Source organism: Aulonocara stuartgranti, assembly GCF_965226115.1.
Source record: "Aulonocara stuartgranti genome assembly, chromosome: 17".
Classification (NCBI taxonomy): domain Eukaryota; kingdom Metazoa; phylum Chordata; class Actinopteri; order Cichliformes; family Cichlidae; genus Aulonocara; species Aulonocara stuartgranti.
The window spans coordinates 33,251,354-33,279,283 of NC_138953.1; the positions used below are offsets into that span (position 1 = coordinate 33,251,354).

The 27,930-nt window shown below is 40.5% G+C and overlaps 1 protein-coding gene across 3 annotated transcripts in view; it reads right to left on the bottom strand.

Moving 5' to 3' along the window:
* Nucleotides 1-27,930, bottom strand: part of nrcama (neuronal cell adhesion molecule a) — a 64,265-nt gene that overhangs the window by 27,420 nt on the left and 8,915 nt on the right. For all 3 annotated transcript variants that reach the window (XM_082511958.1, XM_082511957.1, XM_082511956.1), the window contains exon 2: nucleotides 9,573-9,622. The gene's annotated coding sequence lies outside the window, so the exon portion shown is untranslated. The remainder of the gene's footprint in view (nucleotides 1-9,572; nucleotides 9,623-27,930) is intronic.

Here is a 27,930-nt window from a genome sequence, read left to right on the forward strand (position 1 = left end):
ACAGCCTGTGAACCCAAATTTTTAGACCAAACAGTGACAAACAATAGAGGCTCTTCTCTCCCTGAGGTAAATGATACCATCTTAAAGAAAAAGATCAATGATCATTATCCTTGTAGCTCAGCTTTGGTCTCCATCAGCTCCTTCAGATAGATAAATCCTACAGACTATTCTACACTAACGCCAGAGGAAAGTTACGGTATTGGAAATAAGCCAGAGATGTAATGATACACCATGAAAGAGACACTTACCTATTAAGTCTTCTGAGTAAAGGGCTCGTGTTAAAAACACCAACCTACTCCTAGTGCTGTATCTGTCACTTTCATAATCTTATTGGCTGACTGCTCGACTCATGTTCTCTATTTCTCTCTCTCTCTAGCCGATCTATGACAATGAACTGCCTGTTCTTTGGGGCAAGGCCTCGACTGTGAGTGGAAGAAAAATAACTGGTAGCACTGCCTTACTAATCAGCTTTGATAGATGAGGTGCTATTCATGCACGCTCTCATATCTTTTTACAGAACCTAGAATTATTTACTTTACTTATCTATGCTTCACTGTAGTTCTCTTTGCTTGGACTGTAAGGTGAAGCAGTACTCGGTACTCGGTCCCGGTCATAATCCCATCCCATCACAAATGGGAAGCTATGCAATGCAATTGCAGGTTTTAATGAAGAAAAGCACAAAAATTCAAACTGGTACGGATTTGATGAAATACCTATGAGATAGGGGTGCAACGATACTCGTATCGATTTTGAACTGTTCGATACAGTGCTTTCGGTTTGGTAAGCATATGTATCGAACAATACAAAATTTTAAATTTATTTTATCAACTTTTCTTCTGACGATGCTGTCTGTGTTGAGAGCTCAGTGGATCTGCGTTCGACTACTCCACCTAGGCTGCACTGTCGAGTGCAGATCCACTGAGCGCAGTGGAGATTTGCTGTGTTGTGGCGTTAACGTCATTTCAGATTAACGCTGACAGCACTAGTGGGAACACAATGAATATGAGTGCACATTTACACCGACAGCATCCTAGTGCAAAGACAAGTGGAAGCAGACAAAAACAACAAGCACGCATGCTACAAATGATACAAACTTTACCCGAGTCATTTAGACAGCCGTTAGCACATGATTCTCCTTATGGGGACCTGATATGTTTAATATGCTGCTGAGAATATAGCCCAGAAGAAGCGTATAGTATAGCTTTTATTTTGGAAAGAGCCATTACTCTGTAATAAACTCTCTTTTCCAAAGATGAGTGATTTCTCAATCAGATAGATTTATTATTTTATCCCTTTGTTGTTTCAGCAACATTAAATTTAAAAACTGTACGTTTGAGTTAAAAAATATATTTATAATTTTAATAAATGACAAATTAAAAAAGCATGAACATTGTTTTGTATCGAAAAAATATCGAACCGTGACACCAAAGTATCGAACTGAACCAAACCGTGAATTTTGTGTATCGTTGCACCCCTACTATGAGATATTATTGATGTGTGTGTGCGTGTAAATTTTTTATAGGAAAGAAATCAGGAGGCTTGTTGTGGTGCGGAGAATCTGAGAGGGAGCAGTTTCCGTCCAGGGGCAGTAGTTGCACAGGGATGAACCACTGGCATGGCCAATTTGACCTCAATCCTTTGTGCTGTGGTTGACCTCTTGCCAACCTAGGGCCTTATCCATTCTGCAAGCAGTGCAGGCCCATGCACTCTGAACCACATCTTGACTGCCTATTCCAAAGCACTGGAAGAAGGAAGCTAAAAGAAATGGCCAAATGGACATCCATAAAGTCAAAGCTAATAAATACCACCCCAACCTACCCACTCAAAGTTATTAGATCACAAAAGGAAGGAAACAGTTCCCAAGAAACTCTCCTGTTTTCTTCATGAGATCATCTTAAAACCAAAATGGCAGATGTGCAAGTGAAGAGGTACTATTCCTCATCTTCAGGTGAGGCGTACAGGTTAAGGGGTGAAATGCTGTTGACACTGCTGAAGGTTACCAACCAAGACTATCTTGAGTAGGCCACATCAGTGATTTCCTCACCTCACCTTGCTTAACATGCACTATTTTTAAGATGCACACAGTCGTATACTTGGAAGATAGGGAGTATAAGTAAGTATACATATACATACATATATATAATTTTTATACTTTTAAGCAGTGAGCAGTTTGTCTGTTGCCAAAGAGCATTTCAGCAGGATTTACCCAGCTTTGTTTACCCTGATTTCACCATCAAAGCCTCATCATTTAACTGCTGACTATCTATGAGTCTATCTGCTATTTGGAAGTTGATGTAGAGGGAGCTTTCATTACACTAACACCACTTCTTTACAGTCAAAATACAGACCTGGCAGGCCCATTGTCCTCAATAGCCCCCAAACCGGATCACACGCAGATAACTAATCAAAGCAAACTATCTAATGCTCTTTTGCATGCGGACACACATACACACAGTGTGGGTCTTCCCTTTTAGGATCAGTTATTCTAGCACCATCCGCAGAATGCCCCAGCCCCTACTTTTCTCTGAGGCTTTGTGAAGTGCTGATGGTCAGCATGCGCCACGCCATGTCCATTGTGCTTCCTGTTGTTTACTAAAGGGATAATGCTGAAATGGCAGGGGACAAGGTCACACCTCCAGAAATAAAAGATGTAGCCACAGTGCCACCCAGTATTGTTGTGATGACAGAAACTAATACACGTCGGTACAAGTAGACCTGGTTTTGATACTCAATATTAATTTGGAAATGGATTTATAATCAATTTTGCTTGGTCCAAGAAATGACGCAATTTATAAGGGATGGTGTCATCTGCATAACCATAAATGATACATATGCAGGCTGTGTGACTGTATGATCATTATATGGTCACATAGACACAGTTGTGTTTCCTTAAACCAAACACACATTTTGAAATATTTTCACTGAGTTTAATAATAATAATAATAGATTGCATTTATATAGCGACGCTCAAAGCGCTTTACAGTTCCACTATTCATTCACACACTGGTGGAGACAAGCTACAGTTGTAGCCAAAGCTGCCCTGGGGCAGACTGACAGCAGCGAAGCTGCCATATCGCACCATCGGCCCCTCTGGCCAACACCAGTAGGCGGTAGGTGAAGTGTCTTGTACAAAGACACAACAACCGAGACAGACAGAATAGGGGATCGAACTGGCAACCTTCCGGTCAGAAGATGAGCTTCCCAACCCCCTGAACCATGGTTGCCCCTGCAAGCTAAAGTCAAATAAAAGAAAAGGTAACACTCGAGTTACAAAACTAGTTGTATGTTTTTAGTCATAAACACGCACAACTAGATTTTTCCTTATTTGCCTCTGAGGTATCTGAATATTCATGTCATTGAAAGGCATGGCACACTGACTGATGGTCTTGGCTTTCTTTTTTTAGCTTTGTGCTGTTTAAAATTGTGATTTTTGTGCTAGTGTGCAGGAGCACGCAGGTGACATGAAGTGATCGAACTCATAGCAGCTATATATCTGAATGGGTTGGTGAGTGTCACCTGAGCCCCCCCGTATTTCATACTGGGATTATCACTGGTTGGTCGCTGTTTGCCTGAGGATTAAAACATCGTGCCTTACAAGCCTTTAAAGCTGTCGACAACAGGTCTATTTATGAATGAGCAGTCAAAGTGAAACTAGGCTTATGTAATGTCATTCTGTGCTGTTTTACTGGCCAGTTTGTACATCTGTCTTGCATAAAAGGGGACATAAGCTGTAAATCTGCTTGACCCCCCCACCCTGTAACCACTTTCAAATTCAACCCTGTTGAAGTAAATTCCCATGCATATCCAACCCCTCATAATCCCATGATATAAAAGCTTGACTGTAACAAAGCAAAAGAGTATCTTATTGTCTTTCCTTTTTTTTCCTATTGAGGGAAAGAGAAGAGCCCTGCCTTTGCAAGACGTGAATGCTAACAGCTTTGCTCCCGGCATATTTGTGTAAAAGAGTGAGAAAATAGCTAGGGAGGACTTTGAAGGTATCATTCACACTGCCTAACAAAGGAAACAAACTGCAACGTTCATTTTGTGACAAAAAGATTAATGGCACTAAGAATGGGATTGTTTTTAGATCGAAACATGAAAAAAAAAACCCCACATCAGACGATATTAGTTGTACCATCAAACCAAGTTTATATACTTAAACTATACAGGCTTTGTAAATGATAATTGCCTTAAAACAAGGACGGGGGGTTCTCATCCGTGCATAACTCATCAGAAGCTATTAACGATGGCTGTCATTAAAATTCGCTTCATCTGATGTCACATTTTACGGCTGTGATATCTGGAATATTGTGTGCATAGGGACATGCTTGCTGCTGGCTGCCGGCAGCCTGGTTGGGTCTGTGCAGGCATCAGTTGCGAGTGTCTCGCCTGTCTAAGGTCATCTCGTCAAAAGCCATGGGCTCAGTCAGAGCCGGGGGCCGTGCTGGCTCAATCCATAAGTGATTTTTTTTGTGTTTGTGTGGGTGACAGGTGGTGTGAGGAAAACTCGATAACCCTGAAAAATATGTTGATATCATGTAACAAAAGATTTTACAGCCTGTATAGCCATATTATTTTACTCGTTCATTCACTGCAATAAATGTCAGTTTGAGCTGCAATAATTTACAGAAAGATCTGCATGAAATGCAATGAATGCCTCATTTAATTGCTTTATTTTTAGTAATGAATATCCATCTTTTTTGCAGTTAATCCAAAACATTTCATCTAATCACTGTATTCTTATTCTAAAATGATCTTTCACAAAGCATTTACTATAATTGCCAAGGTCTTTGCCATCAATGATTAAGTTTGTAAAATGGGAAAGAAATCATCTGCACCATCTCTCAGCTATGAAATGAAAAGCAATGTTTTATTTAGCAAAATGAAGAGTAAACAGTGGTTCCGACTACACAGAAAACCATTAAAATCATGTATCTTAAAGTGTTTTAAAATAAAGATAAGTTGACACCAATTAAGGCACTGCACTGCAGAGGCTTCTGCTTCAAGGTGGGGCTGTATAAAGTGTGAAAAAGTGTGTTTACTGAAAAGCAAAGACTAGACATTAAAAAAACAGACCCTAAAATCAATGGGCAGTCTCATTCTAATACAGTGCTACAATGTGACAGGGCATGAACCCAGCTGGGCTTGTAACCGAGCCAAGATTCATTGGTATTCCTCTGGGGTTACTGCTAGGTAAAAGATATCAATAGATGCACATGGCCTTGGTACGTGACTCTGACATGACTTACTGTGTGGGGTCCTATAATTTATTTTGTTTCCAGCATGTGGCTGTTTTTATCCTTTGGGGCAAGACTGTTACACCTTTAACTTATTCCCACATATGGCTCTTGCAGTGGTGACATAACAAAAATAGTCACATTGTCAAACCGATGGCAGGCTAACTGACAGTCCGATCGGGGCAGGAGGGGAGAATGAAATGATTAGGGAGAAAGAAGAAAGTGGGAAATTTTTAAGGCGGAACGGGCTGAAATGTTGACAGGATGGGACGGGGGAGGGGACTGATTGACAGTGTTATAGCTGCACAACAAGCTGGCATGCCCCTTTTTTTTCTCCTCCACCCATCTGTTCGCAAGGATTACTCATAGAGACGGGTGGACAGGAGGAGAGAGGAAGCTGGAGGAAGAGGGCAGGGAGGAGAGGAGATCCATCATCGCAACCTGCGATAACTGAATTCAAACCACTTTTCCATGACTTCTTTTCAGTTAAATAAACTGCTGCGATAATGACTCACTGTTAAAATTATGGCTCACTGCAATATAGTAGAGGGCTCTCATGGGACTATTGAGGTAACAATGATAGTGCCGGAAGGTGGAAACACTGTAGTGATGTGTTATGTAATTGCTGAGTGTGCTCTACTTACTAAGACTATTGCTCCCCAGAATGCTGTATAGCAGTGGCCTGTTGGCTGTGCCACTCACAAGCCATTATATTTGCTGCTCAGTATTTATTATTTTTTGTATTTATTTATTTTTTTCCTGTCTTGCAATGCAGATTTACGTTCCTAAGTGGACCTCAGTATTTGCTCAGTATTACAAAAGCAATCACATTCTTTCCAGCCTTCTAACATTTATACATTACTACTTGATAATGACTGTAAAACTCCCTGCACTGTTAATCTGAATGTGTTAATTCGCATCAATGCACCACGCTCCTGTCTGTTTGTGTGTCCTCTGCATGTGCACTGGAGTGTGCTGATTATCAGGTGAGCAGCAGATGATGCCAGGACATGTGGCTGCTATTTATCCAGTCATAAACAATCCCCTGTGTTCAAACAGTTGCTGAGTAATTACACTAACCCGTGCTGGCCTTTTAGGCTGTGGATTTATGGGGACTTTGGCTGTTTTTATTATGTGACCTTAAGGATTTTCCATGTTTACACTTGAATCTGTTCCCAAAAAACCTTTTATAGCACGTGTCTGACCTGTGAATGTCTCAGATAACCATACTACTCTAAACAAAATCAAACTTAAATGATCTGTTATAATAATTTTCATGTCTTGCACTCGAGTAGCTTTACATGATTCACAGTTTCACAGTTCAAAACAATTGTCGAAAATAGGGCACTTCAGCTACTTTCACACTCCTTTTAAACCAGCTGTCTTCTGATTGGCTTCCCCATTGTAAACAAAAGGGTTGACCAGGGTTATGGGTGGTGCTGTGTCCCAGAGATAACCATATTAGGGATATCTACTCTTACTGACAGCATACAGAGCCAAGAGTAGAAAAAACAGTCTAAAACTGAGCGTTTCGAGCTTGAGCTTTTGGCCCATAGAGTTTACTCGCACATAGGCTAATGGGGTTGTCGTAGCTATTCAGAGGTTACAGCATCCACAAGGTTTATTCTAGTGTTCTAGGTTTTCTTACTTGTACTTGCTGAGTGTACAGGGAGTGCAGAATTATTAGGCAAATGAGTATTTTGTCCACATCATCCTCTTCATGCATGTTGTCTCACTCCAAGCTGTATAGGCTCGAAAGCCTACTACCAATTAAGCATATTAGGTGATGTGCATCTCTGTAATGAGAAGGGGTGTGGTCTAATGACATCAACACCCTATATCAGGTGTGCATAATTATTAGGCAACGTCCTTTCCTTTGGCAAAATGGGTCAAAAGAAGGACTTGACAGGCTCAGAAAAGTCAAAAATAGTGAGATATCTTGCAGAGGGATGCAGCAGTCTCAAAATTGCAACGCTTCTGAAGCGTGATCATCGAACAATCAAGCGTTTCATTCAAAATAGTCAACAGGGTCGCAAGAAGCGTGTGGAAAAACCAAGGCGCAAAATAACTGCCCATGAACTGAGAAAAGTCAAGCGTGCAGCTGCCAAGATGCCACTTGCCACCAGTTTGGCCATATTTCAGAGCTGCAACATCACTGGAGTGCCCAAAATAACAAGGTGTGCAATACTCAGAGACATGGCCAAGGTAAGAAAGGCTGAAAGACGACCACCACTGAACAAGACACACAAGCTGAAACATCAAGACTGGGCCAAGAAATATCTCAAGACTGGTTTTTCTAAGGTTTTATGGACTGATGAAATGAGAGTGAGTCTTGATGGGCCAGATGGATGGGCCCGTGGCTGGATTGGTAAAGGGCAGAGAGCTCCAGTCCGACTCAGACGCCAGCAAGGTGGAGGTGGAGTACTGGTTTGGGCTGGTATCATCAAAGATGAGCTTGTGGGGCCTTTTCAGGTTGAGGATGGAGTCAAGCTCAACGCCCAGTCCTACTGCCAGTTTCTGGAAGACACCTTCTTCAAGCAGTGGTACAGGAAGAAGTCTGCATCCTTCAAGAAAAACATGATTTTCATGCAGGACAATGCTCCATCACACGCGTCCAAGTACTCCACAGCGTGGCTGGCAAGAAAGGGTATAAAAGAAGAAAAACTAATGACATGGCCTCCTTGTTCACCTGATCTGAAACCCATTGAGAACCTGTGGTCCATCATCAAATGTGAGATTTACAAGGAGGGAAAACAGTACACCTCTCTGAACAGTGTCTGGGAGGCTGTGGTTGCTGCTGCACGCAATGTTGATGGTGAACAGATCAAAACACTGACAGAATCCATGGATGGCAGGCTTTTGAGTGTCCTTGCAAAGAAAGGTGGCTATATTGGTCGCTGATTTGTTTTTGTTTTGTTTTTGAATGTCAGAAATGTATATTTGTGAATGTGGAGATGCTATATTGGTTTCACTGGTAAAAATAAATAATTGAAATGGGTATATATTTGTTTTTTGTTAAGTTGCCTAATAATTATGCACAGTAATAGTCACCTGCACACACAGATATCCCCCTAAAATAGCTAAAACTAAAAACAAACTAAAAACTACTTCCAAAAACATTCAGCTTTGATATTAATGAGTTTTTTGGGTTCATTGAGAACATGGTTGTTGTTCAATAATAAAATTATTCCTCAAAAATACAACTTGCCTAATAATTCTGCACTCCCTGTATACACTGCAGATACAAACAGGGCAGAGCCAAGACTGCAAAGGGTATCAGTCACTGCCAGCTGTGAGTCATGCTCAACACTCAGCACTTTTCATCTATGCTAACTGACCTTTTTATTTGAAGTACAGCCAGGGATTGAGCCGCTTATAAAGTTCATAAAATGATCTGTCATGTGTATGTACAAATTATATTTGTAGGTCTGTTAGAGTCATACATTCGAGTAATATATACGTCTGTCAGAAAGGAAAAAAATATGTATTTAGCGTATAATTGCAACCAAGTGGAGTTTATGGCTTTGCAAAAACTGCAGTAGCTCCTTGAAGTGATACTAACCGTAACACAATGGGAGCATATTACTAAGACGAAAATATAAAAAGAAATGCCAACTGAAAAAAAGCACTAGAACAGACATGCCATCAGCAAAAACTGGGGCTGGGGTATTCGAAGAAGAAGCTGGCTGACACATTCAGTAACATCATTGTGCACACGTAGCATGTAGCTGCAGTAGCATTACAAGTGAATAAGAGCAAAGCATAAGCACGTTTTATAGTCACTGAACCTGGGTGACCCTCTTCTTCTACTCTATAGGTAGAAGCATTATTCTCTCAGTTATACACATAGACAATTAGAATAACTGAGGAAATTTAAAATCAACATTTCAAAAGATGTTTCACAATTGTTAAGAAAATGATGTGAACAAGCAGCCACTTGCTCAACCTGTTCTCAGAGAAGAGTAACACAAACAGATTTTTGAATCACATTTACAGAAGAAGAATGGGTCAGCATCCCGAGAATGTCACATGTCACTCACATTGGAATAACCGGAACCAACCATCATTCAGACTCACAATTTCATCATATATATAGAACTCGTTCAGACTGCTGTCTCCTCTCATGCTGCCATATCATCAACTACATAATGACATAATCTTAGCTACCCATTAATGGCTTAAACCTCTCCCTATATAATGATTTTTTACATCTCTATGCTACTTTTAAATTCAATAATATATCACTCATTAAAGAGAGAACAATGTAAATTGGCACATCGTGGAGAAAATGTAGTCAAGCAGTCAAAATATACTCAGAAGCAATCTCTGACTCACCTCCGAGGATTTATTCTCAGCTGCTGTTTGTCTTCAACGGATATTTCAACCTGAAAAAACAAGACGAAAATGACTATAAATAAGGAGTTTACCTCAGATTAGAAATACTATAAATAATTAACGTCTAAGCATTCATGGGGAATGACGCTGACTCCTTTGACATTATGTAGCAAGGGTGCTTTTACTGCATAATATTTGGCAAAGAAATTATAAGTCTATTTAAAGTCTATCACAGCTTCCATTTATGCCAACTCAGACCAGAAACCTAATCAGCATCATGTTAGAGGGAAGGATTTGGAGTTAAAAGACGTGTTCACTGCTCTCAAAAAAGACCTTGGATTTCAAAAAGACTCAGAAGCTTCAATTAACTAAATACACTTGGCAAACGCTTATTTAGACCTCTTTGATTCATTCATTGCACAAGGCCAGTGTTACCCACCAGCACTACATAAATACGTGGGCACCTCCACTTATCTCTCCAGGGAAAACCCAGTAAATGACTGCATATTGCTGAACACAAGGACCTCAATCAATAACCAAAATCTCTCCTGTCATTTTTATTACTTTTATCTCCAGTAGGGACACACGCACAATGAAAGGTTACCCACCACCATACACGCACTTGCACGCAGCGACCTCTGCTTCCCCCAAACGGGCGTCCCTTCGTGACCGTGAATGCATTATCATAATCTCCTGAGAGATACTCCATTCATCTCATATTAGCAAAACAAATGTGACAGACAAAGGACGGTGGCACATTTGGACGTGAAGCCATTAAAACTGTAGTTAGCTCAGATGGGAAAGATGGTGAGTCATGCAATAAAGCGAGGTTGAGCTGTTTGAATTTACTAGATGATGTAAAAAGATGAGAAAGGGTTCTTGATCTATTACTTAGATGCTATCACTTAGAGGAAGAACCTGGATGTTCCAGCCTAAGCCCAAAATGTGATCTGAAGGAAGTCAACAATAAAAAAAGGAAGGCAGTTTGTTGTTGTATAACCTCACCTTATAATTAAACAAACCCTGCATCGATTTCATCTTAATGAAGACGACTGAAAGTGCATTGATTTAAATGTGTCAGGATAAGCTGAATGAATTTTTCATTGTGAACTGATCTGATCCGATTTGAACTGAGCTGCATTGATCTTATCTCAGCTGAGTTGAAACAAATTGAACTGAGACAAAAGGGGGCACAGATCAGGGAAAGAGGAAGAAACAGTGTGAGATGTTAATGAATGGAGGCAGGAATGTAGCAAGACTTATAAAAAAAAGGCAGAGCGAGGACGATGAGGGGGAAAGAGTGCTTTAAGAGAAAGAGAAGAAGAACAAACATTAAAAAATGAAGAGAGAGCGGGAATCAGAAGCATCCATTTTTAATCGGCAAATCTAAAAGCGCTTCATCATCTTAGCGCAAGGAGGGGGATGGAGAGAGATACACATATAGTATAAAAGGAGAGGAGAGGAGAGCTGGGAGGTGCTACAAGAGCAAAGCTAGCAGAGCTGACCCCATGCTCTAGCAGGTTGCCATGGAGACAAAAAAGAGACATGCAGAGAAGAATAAAGAATACAGTTTCCCTTTCAAGAAAACATATGGGGATCAAACCAAACTATAGTAAAACTTTGGGGTTGCATGTAGGTTTGTGTTCAAACAGTCAACTTAGCATAAAGTAAATCTGGTTTCAATAGCTTCATAAATTAGGTGTAAAAATAGTGATTATTTGTGAGACCTGGGTTAAGGAGATGGATGGATAGATGGATGGCTCCTTTCAGTGTGGAGCCAGCTGACATACATAGCCAAAACATAAGATCAACTTGGCTCAAACAGAAACACGATTGCTTGTAAAGGTAAAAAAAACAAACAAAAGAAAGAAAAAAATAGAAATAGAAAATTCAATAGAACATTAAATAAATCAGAACCTGTAATTTAGAATAATTTGTTAAAAGAGGTTTCAATATCACCTGTCAACAAGAAAAGAAAACCCCCCAAAAAGCAGAAACTAGAAGATCCTTGTCAGAGCAGCAGATGTACTAGTTAGAAATATTTGAACAGAATTAAGACAAAAAAGTTAAATTAACATCTCAATACATAAAACAGGGATTTCTAAATTTTCAAATGTTTAACCAGCTGCTTGCAGTCTTCCTTTTCCATCGTTTCCACCAAAATCCATAGCCAAAGAATATATAACCGCATCAGTAATTTCAATGCACCATTTGCTTTTCCTTTCACATGAATGAGCGATCCCACGATGCTGGGTTGAGTTTTTTGTTTTCTTAAACACATCACCAGCTGCTAACATCTCATCCTCGCATACCTTTGTAGCCTGGTTTTACTCAACAGAGTGATTTTACCTCAAGTGGTGTAACAAGTTTGTTGTTTCCACCTTTAGCAGTTTTCTTGAATATTTTGAAATGTACTGTGCTTTGTTTGAGGTTATTGACCAAATTCCCTTTTCCTTACTCCTGTAAGAAAAATCTGTATTTTTCACATTCACATTGTTGTTTATCTTTTAATTTCTGTGATTTGCCAAAATTTGTTTTCTCCAGGTGCTTCACTGACTTCATTTTAAACAAATGGGAATTATTTTAAAACCCAGGACAAGAGACAAGTTACCTCACACACAGAACAAAGTCTTAAGTAAACATTTTCACTTCACCTTGAGAAGAATTCATGAAGTAGAAACAGATCTGATCTCAAAGAAACTAAAATAACTCTGTGACAACAGTATGTATGTGAACTGTAAGCTCCGATGATGAAGGCCACTGTTTCTCTACGTATGTGCTTACACCAACTAAACTGTGATCACTATTCTGGATTATTAAAGTCATATATGTGCCAAGGCCTGGTGAAATACCGCTTTGATTTATTATCTAGCTCCTGTTTCAATTAGCCTTCTGAGTTTATGAATCCACCGGGAGCCAGTAAACTGCAAGCATCTAAATGTATCGGTGTGTGGATTTTTCATCCTGTGATAGAATAACTGACCCCAGGCATGAATAGAAATTGTGAGTGTGGGCTGTAATCCCTTAGGCCAAGAGGGCCAGAGCAATCAGCGATGGTGGCAGCTGCCTGAAAAGCACACTTAACACATGCCCTGACTGCCTGGCCTCTTCACTCCCTACCTTTAAAGTAGTGAAATATTGTGTCCAGACAAGTGTGCCATCAAGTCTTACTCGCTTGCATTTGATCTCCACACACCATCTGACTTGAAGCCAGAGTGGGAGCAGCAAATACAGGCTTTCGGTCCCACAACAACAATAAGAAAGAGTTGCAGGTATTTGCGACCATGTTTTGGTTTCATTGTGAAATGAGAAGAAAAAAAAAACAACAAAAAACGAGTGCTTCCATTGGATGTAGCACCCGAACAGTGACAAATGTCTATCTATAGATGCTTTTTTTGTGCACTTTTTCAGACATACCATCTGTGCGTAATGACATTTTGCTGTGATTGTTTACTACCGTGATTGTGCCCATGCACATCAGTCTACATGTTCCTTTAGAGACAGAAAATGACAAATGACCTTATTAAGATGCTAGCCTGGTTGGGTTCAGTGGACCGATTCATAGTGTTGTATAGATGTATAGCTCCCTTGGGCAAAGAGAAATTAAAACTGTATTAGATTTTTTTTTTTTTAAGCAAATCCCACCATTAATACAAGTACTGCAGTTTAAATGTTGAAGATACCACCAGTTCCTGTCAGGCTGAACCTCTTTCAGTTTACAGCTTATGCAGTCCAGACAGATGGAAATTATATAATGGTATTTCTTATGATCCGGCTACATTAAAAAAGGCCACAAGTCAGTGTCAGTTTGACCTTTCAGACTGCTTTTGAAGCCTCCCCCACAACAATTTAAACCCATACATTCCCTTGTAATGGTTGTGTGTGTGCTAGAGACACAGACTGAAAGGGAGGGTTGGTTACCATGACTGTTCTAAGGGGTTTTTAATTTTAACAGTCTGTGAGCATCCTTCAGATGACAGACAGCACACATAGTCCAGTCCCACACAGAAAAGGGCCGCCAAAGAGGAGCTGGTTTTAATCAGAGAGATTTATAACCTCCCGCAAGTTTATTTCTTCCTTCAGAGGTTAAAGAGGCAGTTCTCCAATCTGTGCTTTTCCCACTCGACACCGCACAGCGCACTCAATGGAGTCATCAAGAATGTCAAACATACACACAGAGACGGAGGAGAAAGAAAGATAAATCAAGATTAAAGAACAGCAGGAAGCAGCTTTTTAGTTTCATTGGCTGATTCTCTACTGAGCTTTCTGCAGCTGGGTGATGCATACTGTAAAAAAAGAAATCCAGGTATGAGCTCTCTGGGGATTGATCCAATCAACAAACTCATCTCAAAGTCCCAGCAGAAGGATGAAAGCACGAGTGAAGCAGGGAGGGAGTAAAAACGTGTTTGGAGCAGCAGAAGAAGAAACAGGCCGACTGTAGGGAAAGAAATGATGTGCAAGATGAGCCAATGAGCCAAAACTGGTGTAGATGAAATACTCTGACTCTGATTTAACAGTCAAGTCACAGTAAGAGGGTTGTAAGTGTCTGGATTCCTGCAGGCTTTATATGGAAATGCTCATTTGGGCTGTAAAACTTAATTTAACATAAATGCACTCCTACCCCTAAAGCTTTAACATTTTACTTCCTTCACAGGCCACAGATCTATGCAATTAAGCACCTTGTTTGAGTTTACTATTCAGTGACACTCCACAAGAGATAACAGCTGCTCTATCAATCTGACAAGAATCTTATGATGTCCTAAATTAACTATTATTACAGATTTCAATAACAAACTTAGAACATGAAAGCAAAGACCACACTGCAAAAATCTTTATCTACAGGAGTTTTTAGACTGCAGGACTTTTTTCATAATCCATGTTATTGCTGAGGGATTTGCCTTTTTTGGTGTGAAACTGAAGAACTACATTTGTTGTGGTCTTTTATGGTCTAGCAGGCTATGTGCTCTCCCAGCACGGTCGACACTTAAGTGCTTACACTAAGTGTTCTAACCAAGCGGCAACATCGGGGCTGAATGAAACCAACATGGTGGTTTGTTTATTTGTCACTTAAAACTGACTTCACATAAACTAATCTTTTCTGTTAAAAGGCCCAAACATAGCATAGATCAGAATATTTATGAAAAATAAATGTGGTTATAGCGTTGTACAAAATATAGTTTTCATCTCTCAATCGAAATTTCCTTTCATAACAACTTTTTATTTTTCAGCTACATATGTCTTATATAAGTTATGCATTATTTTTGATGGGCATGTCTGTGCTGACCACTGTTTGTCTACTACAGTAGGTGTCCATTCAATCAAACTGATCTGTCAATGAGCCGTAGGTTTGAGTACCAACTTAAATGGTAAATGGGCTGGTACTTATATAACACCTTTGTTCTCAAATTGAGACCAAAAAAGCACTTCCTAATAAAAGTCTCATTTGCACAGACTCACACATGGATGCATCGGGCTCAATTGAACATTCAGTAAGAATACTTCAACATGTAGATGGAAGAAGTCGATGGATCAATCTACCAACCTTGGTAGATGATCCACTGCCATTCCTAAAGTACCGTTTCACACCAAATCAGCTGGTTCCAAACCTCAGAGCACACCGGGGTTAGAGGAATAAAGACAGCGAGGGGATGTGTGGTCACTCCTGTGACATGTTGAAACCAAACAAACACGTGGGTCAATGGTGGCGGTGGCAAACCAAAAACTGATATGTCAGGTGTGGTTACACTTTTCAAAACTCAGTGCAGAAAATGCTTTCTTTAACATCTTTATTGCAGAATGTAAAGCTGGGTATGGCAACGCATCCAACCTGAAGAAAACCCTGGTAAAACCCAAAATACAACTAAAAGCTGAGTGTACTGGATTTGAAGCTAAATTCATTGACACGCATGCTAACTTCAGTCTACCTGTTCTCTAGCATAGATCAAGCTGAGCCCCTATCATAAACAAACATGTTATGTCAGATAGTATGTCTGAAACCTTAACATTTAACTCTAATCGGTAATCAAATACCATGTAAAATTATAACATATTGTCACTGTAAGAGTCATGTCAACATCACAGACCTTTTTCAGGCAGTTTCCTTTGAAAGTACTAGTACCGGATTTTGTTACTTTTATATTTAAAACAAATTCCACACCAAATCCTTCTGTGCTGTTACTTTCTGGAGCATTTTGGATCTGCTGTTTCATTCATTGTATCAAAAATACTATTTAAGAAGTCAGTGCTCCGCTTTCTGGTCAGTAAAATTTTTGTATTATTTTATCCACGTCTGCACTAATTAGCAAGTATCTTTATCTGCGCATCTTGCTAACCAAGTTGGTTATATCCACTCCAAATACGGTTAGTTCACACTCAACAAATTGCAATATTAGAGCTTCAAAACAGCACTCCACACCCATCTTTTATATCTTTTACAGTATATGGGTCACACACATGTATAAATAACCTTAAACCACCATTTAAAAAAACTTGTGTAAACGTTAACAAAAGGCTGAAAATTTGAACAACAGCTCTTAATGTAGGGCTTAAAAAACACACAAACACAAGAGTACTGGGTTGACAGTGAAGTTGGGGCTATTAAGCCTGCATGCAACTAAAGAAATAGAACACCATTTTCACTGGCATACCAACAAATGACCAGCTTTAATCAATTCAGCATACATTAGAGCTAATATATAATGATATATTGAAGGTTATATAGTTCTTGGGGTAGGCCCCACTACACAAACACAGCCTTCATCACAAGTAAAGCAGCGCAGTAAAAGAGCTGCACATTTGTATTGAAAGAGACCTTTTAGTCACCCTTTCTGGTGAATGAGGCACAGGTCTAAACCAGTATTGGACATTGTGAGAACAATTTGGTTTCAAAATATCTTGAATATGCATTACAGTATGACTGCTATAAAAAAACTAGGCCGCACAGAGCTTTAACTAGTGTCGCCATAGAGAGTGTCAAACAGAGTAGCATATGAAAACTTAACAGAGTAGGATGCAACACGTCAGAAACATGCTGAAAAAAGTCCATACAGCCAGAACCCCGGAGACCCTCTTAACGAAAGCAACAACACAAAAGGGATGTAAGGAAAAGCAAAGATGGAGACAGATGTAGAACTAAGCAATGAGAGTGAAAACGAGTGGAGGACACTGAGAAACAGAACGGTGGAAATGAGAGTGTGAGGAACAAAAGGCTTGTTTAAAAAAGGGTGAGCAAACAGCAGAGGTATATGGCCCTATAGGACGCCTTGGAGACATCTAATATTGACTGCACGTCTTCCACCTCACACAGAAAAAGGCAGAAGAAGAACAGATGAGGATTGAGGCCTCCTAATATTAGTAACAGAAGTGGAGAGGGATTTCTCTAAGTGATCTCATTAATTTAGAACTCCTCAAATACAAAAAAAAAAGTTCTCAGGCTTAAAGCTGTGATGAGGAAGTGAGAAGCTCATACAAAGGCTTTCTGTGTCAGCGAAGTGCAGATCTGCCTGGCAGTGTGCTGTAACCAAGAGATTAAAGCAAATGGGATATCACTTTTTCCCTTTGGTTTAAGACAGGCACCGCATGAAGACTGATGCTTGATTGTAGCTTTATCAGACTAAGAAGCACATTTCTCCCTCTCCTGTCAGTCTTACTCCAGACAAACGAACACCTTGGAGGAACAGCCATCCTGCACAGGAGACTCTAGCTCCTGTTTATTAGTGTGTTTATTAGGATGTGCTTACTGAAAGCACAGCAGGTGTGGTATTCATACATGTGCCCTAGCATTATGTTATGAATGATTTTTCTAGTTAAAAATAAAAATATTAAGCATCTATTTTTTAACCTATTCTTTTCCATTTATGTTACATAGTCAGTGTAATGAGGCAATGTTAAAAAGGATTATGTTCAGGGACTAAATACCCGTGGCTAAGTGCTTTAAAAGGCCACTTCAGGGATCTGAACAGTGACTAAATAAGATTTGAAAACACTCAATCAAGCTGTGGCTTAGCTATTAATTAATTGTTTATTTAAGATATCAGCCCAGCCTATATCTTATTGGAACGATAATGTCCTTTAAAAAGTCGATATGCCAGCCAGGCCTCATGAACGTTTGTGAAATACTCACAAAGAGAATTCTATGCGGATTTTTTTTGCATGTTTGTTTACAATTTTTACATTTTTTAATGCAATATAGAACATATTTTATGTTAGGTACATTTAAAAAGTATGTGACAGGCATTTTATTTTAAATGAACCTTCAATATTTTTGTAAAGGTAATCAACTCATATGTGGAGTTCCTCAGGGCTCCGTGTTGGAACCTATTCTGTTTTTAATATATATTTTTCCTTTAAGATAATACAGCAGTTTCCTGATGTAAAAAGATTTATCTTATCATCTTTTTGCTGACAACATTCAGCTAAACCATTCATTTAAGCCTTCTGAAGTTAATAAGCTCTCCGCTCTGATTGACTGTTTAACCAACATTAAACAATGGTTGAACAACAATTGCTTACAGCTAAACCCAGACAAAACAGAAACTTTGATTATTGCACCAGACAGCGCAATACCTGATATTAAACAGTGACTGGGTGATTTAGGTTCCTCACAGAAGCATAACCTTAGAAATCTAGGTGTTATTTTTGATGAAGCTTTTTCTTTGGAGGAACATTTAAATCAGATATTAAGAACCTGTTTTTCTCAATTGAGGAACATTTCAAAACTTAGATCCATCGTGTCAACAAGTGAACTTGAGATGATAATCCATGCTTTTATCTCTACAAGACTCGACTACTGTAACAGTCTGTTCACTTGTCTAAACAAGAAAGGGCTAGCTCATCTAAAGGTTGTTCAAAAGTCTGCAGTGAGGCTACTGACCCGTTTGAACAAGGGAGCTCACATGACCCCTGTTTTAAAGTCGCTACACTGGCTACCAATCAGATTTAGGTTTGTCTTTCTGTGAACCCCTCTTTCCGGGGAAAGCTCTAAAATGTGTACTTGAGCTCCATATCACTCTCACTGAACAAGAACAAAGCAGGGGGATATCTAAGCAGCAGCAGAGCTTTGCCATAAATGCATTAACATGTTTGTCTGTTTTTCTTCTGCATTTCGAAGTGCTATATTTGTTTATTGGCCATGGGGTCAAATAAATCTCAGTTGCCGCTCGCAAGGCTTTCAGTTCTGTGGCTCTCGGCTTTGTTAATGTGACAACGTTGTCTGGGATAACAAAGGAAGGCTAATGTGCAAATTTGCCTGACGCCTTCCTATTATCTGACAGCCATGAGTCATGCCCTCACCTGTGCAGAAAATTATGACGCTTGGTATAACTTATTTGGATGCTTTCATGGTTCAGTGATACAGTGATGCTGTTGTTTCCTTGCTGCAGTGTGCAGGACCACTGTTGCATGAACTGGACACAGATGATTCCATACAGTGCATACACTTGGCTCACACACACTGCAAACCTCCTTTATTTGGTTCCTACCTTTGCCTTGATTTTGATTAAACAAATTCTTAATCAAACAACATTGATCTAAAGTCAAATTCTAGCACACAAAATAAACCAGACAGCAAACATCAGTCTGAGACCTACAAACCTATCAAAGATTAGCAGGTTTGAAACAGGCTAATATCACACTTCTGCCATCATTTGGATAAAGCTGTTAAGGTATTTTGATACATTTGTGACACTGTAGATAATAGACTGTGTCTGTGTCCCAGTAGCCTCATTCTTTGACACCAATCTCAGTACTATTGGGGACTTGCTATATCTATCTTTTAACACCTTTCCATGGCTTATGGAGGAGATTTAAAGATTTCATGTGTTGTTTCTTTCACTTCTCCAAACCTCTTATCATTCCTCATAAGACTAGCAAAAACCTCGTTTTGGGCCAGGTCTACAAATCTGTCCATTCCAGCAAATCATCAGCACTGTGACTATAAAAGGCAGCTGTGCTGCTAAAAAAAGCAAATGGTCCAGTAAAATGGAAACATGGGCATAGCAGGAGTAATGACAAGTCACAAACACGATTAACACCATTGTTGAACTGTGTCGAGCTAGGCATGGTTTAATAATATTCATGACTTGTATTCTCAGTATTCTATAGTGTAGTTTGTTTTTGTATTTCACCATGGCCACACATCACGGCTGACTGGTTAGGGTGACATTTTAGGGCTGTTAAATTAAGTAACTTCAGACTGGATACTATGCCACAAAAAAGTAGTTATATCAATAAAGTAGCAAATGGTTTACTGACATTTATGTAAAGATGCCAGTTTTTACATAGTGATGAATCCACGCAAGCAAAGTGCACTTAGTCTGTTAAGCATTTTAGCATCTTTGAGCACACTGCTTTGGATTTACATTGGAAAATTTGTGTGAAACAGTTGATGAAAACTTTAAAAAGTATTAGTACTATTTGAGCACAATTACTTAAATAATACTGCCACACTGCAGTAATTCAAATAACCCCTCATTACAACCAAGGTATGCAGAATACTATAATTTTATTGTAACAGTTTGGGCCTGTTAGTACCAACTGAACATCTTTTAAATATCATACTTTGCCAATAGACAGAATAAAACATGGACCTAGCTTCCTTGTCGGAAGAAAAGGAGCTATAGAAGTCTGTGTTGTCCTGTGAAAACACTTTCCTGATGAGTTTATGGGCTTAGTCACTTGTTTGGCCGAGATCAATAACACCAGGGAAAACTAGGACTACTGGACTTAGCAAAGTAGCAGACCCCAGCAGCATGCTGTCAGCACATCTCACATAACACACACACAAAGAAGCAGAGATTATTCAGTTCTGCCCACGGGGCTTCACTGCCTTGTTGGAGAGTGGAGCTGAGCCCATGGTAGGCGAGACAGCATGGACCCAGCTGTAAAAGAGAGGCTGTAGCTATCTCTATAGAATGACCCTAGTCAGCAGTTTAGTACTACTAAAAACAGATGCTGTCAGAACTAATGAGTGTAGCTCGCAGCATTGCAGCTCAGGGTTTACATTGGGACAGTCCACAACAGAATGCCTTCTATTTACTAGTTGTTTGTAATCCTGATATAATACTTTGTTCAAAAGAGAAATAACTAAAACAGTGTGTTGTGCAGGAAAGTCCTGCTTTCTCTTGCTCATTGCAATATGGTTGACAATGATAATAACAGCAGGAAAGATTTGGGCAATCAAAGACACACTGAGTTAACCCACTCTACTCAATGCAGTGTTAATGAGGTTGTGAAGGAAACATGGGGCAAAGTGTTCAGCTGCACTGATGCACTCCTGGTCCCTAACCCTAATCCCAGAATCAATACTCTTCATGTCTAGATGTGATTTGAATGCATCCGCAACTAGATGTCCTGATACTTATGGATTTGTGATGCCAGGTCCACATCATCAAACAGAAGGGTGTTAATGAAAATGTCTACATACTAGTATGTGATTATATTTTGAAGTATTAAAAACTAAAAACAAAACAAACATATTCTCAGACAGAGAATAGCAGAACCACTACCCTAATGTGAGCCTGTATCCAGCTACCATTTCACAGAGAGGCAAACAACAGTATATCGCCACCACTTCAAAATGTGCCTCTATAACATGGACGATTGCAAGTGCAAGTGACAAGAGGGGAAAAGCACTCAATAATTCATTATTCAGTTCAGTGTCTTTTAGCCTGGCTTTGATTCACCAAGAAGCAATGCTCCTAAGCAAGGAGATAAGATACATATTTGCATGTTTTTGCATTTCCTGGATGCTACAGTCATAGCTCCTAGGCTGTCTGCAGCATAAACCCCTATGTTGAAGTCAGGAACATTACAGGCTACATCATCATAAACCTGAGCCTACTAAAAACGCATGGCATGAGCTACTGCCTCTTCTCCTCAGAAGCTGCTCTCTGAGGCACAAAATAATTTTTATTTAGATATAACTGGAAATTGCACTTATGAAAATTCATGTCAAATGTGCACAGGAGGATCTGGTGACAGCCTCCAGGGATGGCAGAGGGCAGCCAATGGTTTTTTTGGGCTGTGTTAATTACCCTCTGCGCAGCCTTCCTGTTCTCAGTAGTGGGCCCTGAGTACCAACCACCCCTGAGCATGCTCTCCACTGAGGAGCGGTAGAAGGCCAGCAACAGCTTCTGATCCAGGTTATTCTTCCTCAGGACACAGAGGAAGTAGACCGTCTCTGATGTGCTGAGACACTATCCACTCAAAACACTTCATGACTACAGACATGAGGGCTATAGGTCTCATCAAGGCTGTCGTTTTGGTGATGGGAATGATAGTGGAGGCATTCATATAGGTGGAAACGGTGGAATAGCCTGGTGAGGATCCCTGCCAGTTGGTCTGCGCAGGCTTTAACCACAGCCCCAGCCTCTCACCATCCTCCTGACCTCATGTTTCTAGAAGAACCCTCTTTACTCAGGTTGAGTAAAGAGGGAGTTTAACTGCTCTGCGTTTGAGGCTGCTGTCAGGGGTTGGGGGGGCTCTGGCATTTGTAGTTGATTTGTAGTAGATGAGGGCCTGGTTGGCTCTCCTCACAGGGGTTGTTGTCTGTGAAGAAGCCTCTATCCTCGTCCTGATGACCTCCATGGCCTGTTTGATGCCCAGCCTCATGTTGGCTCTGGCAGTGCTGTACAGAGAACTGTCCCTCCGCCTGAAGGCTGCGTTACGAGTTCTAATCAGAGCCTGTACATCACTCTTCATCCAAGGATTTCGGTTAGGAAAAGCCCAGATGGTTTTGGTCACTGTCATATTATCTACACAGCACTAACTGTAGAAAAGTACAGACTGAGTGAAGGTCTCCAGTCTGTCAGATCAAAACAGTCCTGTAGCTGGAGGAGAGCATCATCTGGTCACGTTTTAATGACCTGGGTACTTGGAGGGGTTTGTTTCCTGAGGGGGGTGTAGACAGGGATGAGGACCAGAGAGTGGTGTTCAGATTGTCCTAGGGCGGGAGCCATGTTGCTCTGTAGACCTGCTCGTTGTTACTGTACACATGGCCCAGTGTCCTGTAAAACATACCTTGTCCCCAGCAACAATATGAACATCCTCCGGGTGTGTGGTTGAGTGCTGAGTTAACGTTAGCATTGGGGGGGGGGGGGGGGGGAATGTAAATAATGATAACTATGGCTACTGTCAGCTTGCGAGGTAGATAGAAGGGCCTGCATTGAATGACCAGGCCTTTAGGTCTGGTGAGCAGTGACTGTCTATAATTCTACTGTCATGGCACCAGTCCTGAAGCACATAAGCACAGAGCCAACAACCTCTTCCCTTACGCGAGTCTTTGATGCAGCCCTGGCTGTGTAGGGTCCAGCACGGTAACTCCACTGAGCCATTGGGGATGTTTGGATGGAGCCATGATGGTGGTTTCTGTTGTTATCTTCACAGCTGGACGCGATAGCCAGCTCTGCATCCCTGCTTTTGGTCCCTCTCCCCCACGCCATGTATATCAATTGCAGGTCCCAACAATAACCCACGGAGTGCCTGGTGGTCTTGCAATCGCAGGTGGGATCCTGTCCATCTCTAAGTGCTCTGTTTCAGAATTTTTTCCAACCTATCCCCTGTATGATATCATAGATAAGGGGCCTACCTATTTGAAGCCCCATCCACCTGCCGTTCAAATCTTTGGTTTGTGAAAGGCAGCCAATGAAAAGAAAGTTGGCTGAAAGGAAGCGGGAAAGGGGGGCTTGTTTCAGACAGATGAACTGAGGAGTTCCATAAAGACTCAGTATGAAATCAGTATGGGTTATTTTAATGGCTATATATATATATATATATATATATATATGGTGTAGTGTATTTTTTATATACACTATGTAAAAGACATTTCTCTCACTTTTTATGCCCAGAGGCAAAGACAAAGGTAAAGATGGAGGAGCACAGGCAATGCTGCAATATTTATGAAACACAGGATCCACAATGGTAGGAGCGTGATGTCACAAAGAGTGTTGTATCCTGTCTTTTAATCATAATGAGCTACATCTTAATGTAAGGGACACACTCTTTTAGTCATGCCTTCTTTCAAATAACCAGCTTTGAAAGAAATTATAAACACTGGCAAATGGATAAGGGAATATAACAAAATCCATGAGTATGGTATTAAGGCCATAATAACACCACTGATATGGCACTAGTGGCTGCTATCATTGTTGACCGAAAAAGTGACGGTTAATGTGATCCAACCCTGACAGGACACTCCCTTGTCACCTGATAGCTTGTGTTACCTGCCTATATGAATGTGAACCCAGACGAGCTTACCATGGGAAAAGTACATGATACCGGCTTTAGAAATGTAGCTGGTCTTCCACTTATTGAGGGTCCTTTTGTGGATTGACTATCTTGCAGCTGGTATATCACATAGCTGTAACGGATGCCTGGCTTGAAATAATATATAACAAAGCAACAGTGGTTTCCTGTGCCTTTGCATTTATCACAACCTGGGGTCTTTTATGCTGTCATTTAATAGCTTAAAGGGGAAGAAGGTCTTTATGGTTAAATGCCCCACATGATATACAGCACACACACTTGGACTCTGCCAAAAGCCACATTCTACAACATTTCCATAAAAACTAGAAGCAAAGAAACAAACAAGTAAAAAAAAAAAAAAAAAACAGCCTGCAGCCAGTGAATAAAGGTTAAATAGGCTTTGTGAGTCACAGATCACAGCTGAAAGTGGAGGAGAGATGGAGTGGGTTGTGGGTCAATACCAGCAGTGTGCATACGGTGGGAAAACGCTTGGAAGGACACAAGGGGGAAAAGAATGCTCGGCAAACTGAGAAGTGCAGAGATGTATGCAGTCCCTCCAGTCATGGAAGTAGTTATAGTTTAAATAATGTGGATGCATTCAAATCCCATAATTCATAACGTTACTTTTCTTCTGTTGAGAGAATTACCAAAGGAAGATATGTAACAATATATGACGTATATCAGCTGTAGGAAAAAAGCTTTACATAACTTAAATTAAAATTATTATTTTTTCAACTTAAAAAATTCTGGTACATAGAGATGCACTGACAGACCGAGCAGAGAACGCAATCGGATGATTTCCAGTGTTCTTAGCCCAGACTGGTGATGATGTCGTAAGGCTTGTACAATGATACAACTAGCAGAGTGCACAGTCACAGAGAAATGTCGTTACCATGGAAGCTCCTCACTGTGAGAGAAGACACAGAGTTTGTAACAGCAAACCTAATCACCTTCACCCAGCTGAAAAGCAAAATTTTAAAGAAGTTAAGAGACACAAAGTGGCTAAGGCTAAAGCTACCCAGGGTTCACAGCCAGCCACAAGCCAGCAGCCTCGGTATTAGCAAACGATCAAAGCAGTTTCAAGGAAAATTATGGGAGTGATTGGAAAAGAGTAAAGGATTGATGTCCTGTTATCTGATGAAGTAAAAATTATACTGGAATATGGTGCAAGTCACTAACATGTTTAATATACAAATTTAATTTATATTGATATAAATCTGTTGCACCTTCTTTTATTTGGTATAATATGTCAGGTAAAGGTGGATGTACAGCAGCTCATTTTCATTTAATTTTTGTAGCTCTTTCCAGTACCACCAACACTATTATTTTGTTATAGGACAGGAAGTTTGCTTATAGATATATACTATAGTATATATAGTTAGCATATCATACAGTTTGCTTACGTGGAGGTAGCTTGTCTGATCTCAATCTTCCTGTGAGTATCTGCAGACTATATCTGCAGCAGAGGCCTCATGGTTATCTCTTTCCCACAGAAGAGAGATACAAAAGATCAAAAGACTGCAGAAGATCTAGTAGCTCACTTAGTAGGAAACTGCCTGATTGTAATCTGTTTAATCCTTTGATCAGTATCAGCCACTGAGATTCACAAAATTGCTTCTTGCTGAACAGATGAGCATTATCAGAAGCAACTAAGGCAGAATAAAGCAAAATATAAAATCAATACATTAGAGACATATTCTATTAAAGTGTTCTTCTCTTCTGTCTGTGAAGCTCCAATAAGATAAAGTGCTATGACAATAGCCAATGATGCATTTGTCAGCCAAGGTGAGTAACACAACCTGGCACTGAAAGGACAGTACAGAGTAACTGGCAGTCCCAAAACACACCAGCTCAGCAGCTATGAAGGTGAAGGAGACAGAGAGGTCAGAGCAGCTAGAGTCACAGTCTGCAGCCTTCTCGCTGATGGGAAATGCTACTGACGTATAAATGCAGTCACACAAATGCATAAAAATAATGCTGAGTAAGAAAAAAGGGACAAGACTTCTTCTTTTCCGGCAAGTCAGACTCTGCAGCCTGGTTTTCATCAAGTCAGCTAACAAAAAAAATATGCTGGAAGTACATTTAAATGGATTGGTGCACAAAAAAGCATTATCATAAAAGCATATTTTTAGGTAAAATTGTATATTTGTTGTAATTTTTCTAGCAATTGTAATAGAGTATGTAATTTTGCATTAGCAGATTAAATGCAACTTGGTACCTTATATGTGTTATTGTGGTGACAATGGAAGATCTGTGTTGGTTCAAACAGCATGGGGATTTCCAGTCTCTCCATAGTGCAGTTTAAGCATCTGAGCATATAACTCATCCGGTTCAAACAAAATTAAAGTTTGAATAAACAAGTATTAAAAGATATATATATATATATTAACATGACAGATGCCTTTCTTTTTATCTCTTATCATCAAGGCCGACAAACTTGAGGGTCTTTAATAGGTTTATCAGTCTGCTGATGGATAGCTTTTCCACCCTGAGAACCGCTTGTCTTCTCGATCCTGCTCATCTGCTCACTGCACAGTTTATTTTTCTCCACAAAGCCATTCTTTGAGTGCAAGCCGAGGACTCTTACTGAGGGAGTGCTCAGAAGAGACTTTCTCCGAGGTCAGACAAGCAAGGTTGAGGACATATGCGGGCTCCATTGAACCGAAGCACTTCTACCACTCCTATACTGACGATTAGCAGACGCTCATTTCAGAGTAACCCCCACGAGCAACTGGGACCGGGCTCACTTTCTCCTGAGGAAACGACTCCAGTCTTCCATGCAGGTGTAGGCTACTCGGGCTGGTGTAGGTGTGGTAAGAGCACTGTCTGATTCAGGTCAGTGAACGGGCTTAAAAAGCAATGCATAATTACACACTCTGCAAATCAAGTATGAAAACTTTAGGATAAAATTCCTCCACTCCTACAGTGGGGCAAAAAAGTATTTAGTCAGCCACCGATTGTGCAAGTTACCCCACCTAAAATGATGACAGAGGTCAGTAATTTGCACCAGAGGTACACTTCAACTGTGAGAGACAGAATGTGAAAAAAAAAATCCATGAATCCACATGGTAGGATTTGTAAAGGATTTATTCGTAAATCAGGGTGGAAAATAAGTATTTGGTCAATAACAAAAATACAACTCAATACTTTGTAACATAACCTTTGTTGGCAATAACAGAGGTCAAACGTTTACTATAGGTCTTTACCAGGTTTGCACACACAGTAGCTGGTATTTTGGCCCATTCCTCCATGCAGATCTTCTCGAGAGCAGTGATGTTTTGGGGCTGTCGCCGAGCAACACGGACTTTCAACTCCCGCCACAGATTTTCTATGGGGTTGAGGTCTGGAGACTGGCTAGGCCACTCCAGGACTTTCAAATGCTTCTTACGGAGCCACTCCTTTGTTGCCCGGGCGGTGTGTTTTGGATCATTGTCATGTTGGAAGACCCAGCCGCGTTTCATCTTCAAAGTTCTCACTGATGGAAGGAGGTTTTGGCTTAAAATCTCACGATACACGGCCCCATTCATTCTGTCCTTAACACGGATCAGTCGTCCTGTCCCCTTGGCAGAAAAACAGCCCCATAGCATGATGTTTCCACCCCCATGCTTCACAGTAGGTATGGTGTTCTTGGGATGCAACTCAGTATTCTTCTTCCTCCAAACACGACGAGTTGAGTTTATACCAAAAAGTTCTACTTTGGTTTCATCTGACCACATGACATTCTCCCAATCCTCTGCTGTATCATCCATGTGCTCTCTGGCAAACTTCAGACGGGCCTGGACATGCACTGGCTTCAGCAGCAGAACACGTCTGGCACTGCGGGATTTGATTCCCTGCCGTTGTAGTGTGTTACTGATGGTGTGACCTTTGTTACTTTGGTCCCAGCTCTCTGCAGGTCATTCACCAGGTCCCCCCGTGTGGTTCTGGGATCTTTGCTCACCGTTCTCATGATCATTTTGACCCCACGGGATGAGATCTTGCGTGGAGCCCCAGATCGCGGGAGATTATCAGTGGTCTTGTATGTCTTCCATTTTCTGATGATTGCTCCCACAGTTGATTTTTTCACACCAAGCTGCTTGCCTATTGTAGATTCACTCTTCCCAGTCTGGTGCAGGTC